We start from the raw sequence: 4874 nt of genomic DNA, 5'->3' as shown, positions 1-4874 counted from the left end.
ACGCTCCAGGGCTGGACCCTCCTTCTGCCACGTCTGCAGGAGATACGCGCGCAAGAACCCGGATGTCGCGCGTGCGCCACGGCCTCCTCCAGCATGGCTGCACCCTGAGAGGCACCGAGGATTCTTATGCATTTCTACTTTTTTTTAATGTATTTTATTTATTTTTGAGAAAGAGAGAGAGAGAGAGAGAGACAGCACGAGCAGGGGAGGGTCAGGGAGAGAGGGAGACACAGACTCTGAAGACAGACTTCAGGCTCTGAGCTAGCTGTCAGCACAGAGCCCGACGCAGGGCTCGAACCCACGAACTGTGAGATCATGACCTGAACCGAAGTCGGATGCTTAACCCACTGAGCCACCCAGGCGCCCCTGCCTTTATTTTCTTTTAATTTTTTTTCTAATGTTTTATTTATTTTGAGAGAGAGAGACAGCGTGAGCAGGGGAGGGTCAGAGAGAGAGGGAGATATAGAATCCGAAGCAGGCTCCAGGCTCTGGAGCTAGCGGTCAGCACAGAGCCTGATGCGGGGCTCGAACCCACGAACCGGGAGATCATGACCTGAGCCGAAGCTGGACGCCCAACATATTGATCCATCAACGCGCCCCCACCCCATCGGATATCCTGATCACTTTATGGTCCCACTAGCTGAGATGCAATTGAGAATGCCCAATACGCTTCAGTGACCTCTAATCTAGATTCTGTGGTCACTTCCTGCTGACCCCTTGCCCCACTGATTTCCGTCTATGAAGTTGCTCTTACCCATGCCTTTTGCTCGTCAGAAGATGTGCGGAACTCTTATAGTAAAGGGTACTAACTCGGCTTCCAGGCTTCATGTATTCAGGTTCTGGCTTAGCAGCTGATCTTAGGCAACTATCTCTGCCTTAGTTTCTTTCTTTTTTTTTTTAATGAAGAGAATACTGAATGCCCTTTATTAATAGCTTGTTGAGAGAATGTAATTAGACAAGTCACACAGGTTGGTTGGCACTATAGCAATCACTCAGTAAATGTGAAATGTTATTAGTTAACTTTTTTTATGTTTACTTATTTTGAGAGAGTGTGAGTAGGGGAGTGGCAGAGAGAATGGGGGAACAGAGACTCTGAAGCAGGCTCTGTGCTGACAGCAGAAAACCCCATGCAGGGCTCAAACTTACGAACGGTGAGACCATGACCTGAACTGAGATCAAGAGCCCCACCCACAACTGACTGAGGTACCCAGGTGCCCCAGTTAACTTTTTTGTTTTAAGTTTGTTTATTTATTTTGAGAGGCAGGGGAGAGAGAGAGAGAGAATCCCAAGCAGGCTCCACACTGTCAGCACAGAACCAGAAGCAAGGCTCCAACTCACAAAAACGAGATCATGACCTGCCCAAAATGAAAAGTCACCCAGGTGCCCCTTCTTGTAGAGTTTTTAAAACTATACGTGACTTCACTTAATCCTTTCAATAATAGGTATTCATTTTATATATACATATTTAGTACTGTTGTGTGCTAAGCTGTGTTCTTGTTTCTGGGAATACATAGTAAACAAAAGCTCCTGCTCTCTTGTTGTTGACAGTAAATAACAGTTATTCTGAGCAGGGAATGATTCATTCATTTTTTAAAAATTGCACTTTGGGGCGCCTGGTGGCTTAGTCAGTTGAGTATCCAGCTTCGGCTCAGGTCATGATCATGGAGTTCGCGATTTTGAGCCGGTGTTGGGCTCTGTGCTGCCAGTGTGGAGCCTGCAGCCTGCTTCAGATTCTGTTTCCCTTTCTCTCTGCCCTTCCCCTGCTTGTGCTGTCTCTCTCAAAAATAAATAAACATTTAAAAAATATTTAAAAAAGAATAAGAAAAAATTCCATTGCTAGTCTGTGCTGGAAGCTATATTAAGCGTTGGACGTGCTTTAGTAAGCAGAAAGATTGTACCTGTCCTCAGGAGTTGAGGTCAATCAACAGTATCAGTATCACCTGGGAACCTGTTAGAAACAAATATCAGACTCACCTTACACATACTGAATCAAATTTTGGAGGTGAGACCCAGCAAGCCATGGCTTAATAGGCCCTCTAGATGATTCCATAGCACACTGAAGATTGAGACCAGTAGTCTAGATTAGTCATTTGCCAGATTCCATTAACATGTGTTGAGTACCTGTCCTAAGCCCTGCCCTCTATTAAGCATATTCACAGATTTTATCCTCTCACATCAATTCTCTTATCAACATAGGAAAGTAGGTATCTTCTGTCTTGCTTAATTAAAGTTGCATTCATGGGGCACCAGGGTGTCTCAGTCAGGTAGCGTCTGACTCTTGATTTTGGCTCAGGTCATAATCTCATGGTTCATGAGTTTGAGCCCCACGGGGCTCTATGCTGACAGTGCAGAGCCTACTTGGGATTCTTTTCCTCTCTGACCCTCCCCTGTTCATGCATGCTCTCGCTCTCTCTCTCTCTCTCTCTCTCAAAATAAGTAAACTTAAAAAAAAAAGTTGCACTCCTAGTACATGGTAAAGCCTAAATCCATAGTTTCTTGAGGATAAAGGCTGATGCGTTCCATTATACTGGTTTCTGTATCCCCACTCTTATTTCTCGTTGGCTGCACATTAGAATCATCTGTGATGCTTTTTAAAATGTCAATACTAGGTGTCAAAACAATAAAATTAGAATCCCTATGGCCGAGGCCTGGGAATTACTACATATAAACAATAAATAAGTAAGTAAGTAAATAAATAAATAAATGTAAGTCATTTCATTACACAACCATCTAATCCTGTTCACTTTCTTATTATAGGGAACCAGTAGCTTTAAATATTTTCCAGGTGAAGGGCATCTGGCTAGCTCAGTCGGCAGAGCATACAACTCTTGATCTTGGGATTGTAAATTAAGCCCAACACTATGTAGAGATTGTTTAAACATAAAATCTTTAAAAAAATTTTTTTCCAGATGATTCTAATGTGCACTCAAGGTTAACTGAAAGTCACTGGTATAGCATAATGGCTGACATATACCTCCCATTCAATAAATATTTGAATAATGAGTGAAAGGATATTTAAATACTCTTTTTACTAATGAGGTCAAGTATCTGCCTGCGGTCACAGAGCTCATAAATGGTGATACAAGATTCCAAGTCCACTTTAGACACTAAATCCCAGTGTTTTCTATGACTACATCATACACCATGCATCACACAGACAAACAGCATTTAGCACATGAGTAGAACAGCTATTCCAGGAAATTCTGTGGCCTTTGATAACTATACTTACAACACCATAATATAATGATTTACAACAAAAAGATCTCTTAGAGTACATTCATATGATGAAAAGCTAAAAATAAGTAGAGATTTTTATTGTTAACGTGGGTTGGCATGTTTATGCACACCCATCTGTATCCATTTTTCCATGACCACCTATACACTGTAAGAAGTTATTTAATATAACCAACATTTATTGAGCATCCTTCACATCAGGCATTGCTCTCTGGACTGTTAATGGGATGTTGCACATAGTCCTTTCAAATTTTTGACAGTCTACAAGGAAGACAGGCATATAAACAAACTATAACATTGGCTGAGAAATGCAATAAAAATATGAACAAGATACATATGTTGCCAAAGGAAGGAAGTTAGGAGATGAGCAGGAAAGCTTTTTGTGGAAGAGGCAGCAATTCAACTGGGAAGGACTGATTAGAATTCCTCTACATTGCCCAGCACTGTGTATTAAGAATCATCTGTGGTGGTTTTTAAAATGGCAATACTAGGGGCACTTGAGTGGCTCAGTCAGCTGAGCATCCAACTTCAGCTCAGGTCATGATCTCAACAGTTTGTGAGTTGGAGTCCCACATTGGGCTCTCTGCTTTTAGTGCAAAGCCCACTTCATATCTTCTGTGCTTTTCTCTCCCCCACTCGCGCTCCCTCAAAAACAAATTAAAATTAAAATGGCAACATTAGATGCAACAACATGGATGGATCTAGAGGGTATAATGCTAAATGAAATAAGCCAATCAGAGAAAGACAAATACTATATGATCTCACTCATACGTGGAATATAAGAAGCAAAACAGGGGCGTCTGGGTGGCTCAGTCAGTTCAGTGTCTGACTCTTGATTTCAGCTTAGGTCACACTCTCACAGTTTATGAGACCGAGCCACACATTGAGCTCTGCACTGATAGCACAGAGCCTGCTTCGGAGTCTCTTTCTCCCTCTCTCTCTGCTCCTCCCCTGCTGTCTCTCTCTCTTTCTCTCTCTTTCAGTGTAGCGTGTGTGCAGCCCTGGACATCTAAGGGCATCACAGGCCTGTTATTGCTCAATCTTGGGTGGCTAGATGCCATTTCTCCTTCTAAAAAGACTTCCTCTCTCTTTCAAAATAAATAAATAAAAACTTAAAAAAAAAAGAAGCAAAACAAATAAACAGAAAAAAAAAGAGAGTCAAACAAAAAAATAAAAACCAGACTCTAAAATATAGAGAACCACCTGATAGTTACCAGAAGGGGGTGGGGGTGGAGGAATAGGTGAAATAGATGAAATGATGAGCACTGAGTAATATATAGAATTGTTGAATCACTATATTGTACACCTGAGATTATTATAACACTGTATGTTAACTATACTCGAATTAAAATTAACTAAAAAATAAATTTAAAAAATTTTTAATGTAAAGAGTTTATACAAAGGAACTTTAAAACACTTTCAAAGAATATAAGATCAAAACAAATGTAAAGGCATTCCATTCATTCATTCAATAACACTGAGCACTTACTACATGCCAAGCATTGTTCCAAGTTTTGGAGATACAAAACTGAACAAAAGAGAGAAATCCTTGCCAGTTAGGAACTAGTATTCCAGTGAGTAGCAAAACCTAACATCAAAAATATGTCAGTTCTCCCTATATTAATCTATAAAGTTCACAA

This window comes from Suricata suricatta, chromosome 2 (genome assembly GCF_006229205.1).
Source record: "Suricata suricatta isolate VVHF042 chromosome 2, meerkat_22Aug2017_6uvM2_HiC, whole genome shotgun sequence".
Lineage (NCBI taxonomy): Eukaryota > Metazoa > Chordata > Mammalia > Carnivora > Herpestidae > Suricata > Suricata suricatta.
This window is presented reverse-complemented; position numbering follows the sequence as displayed.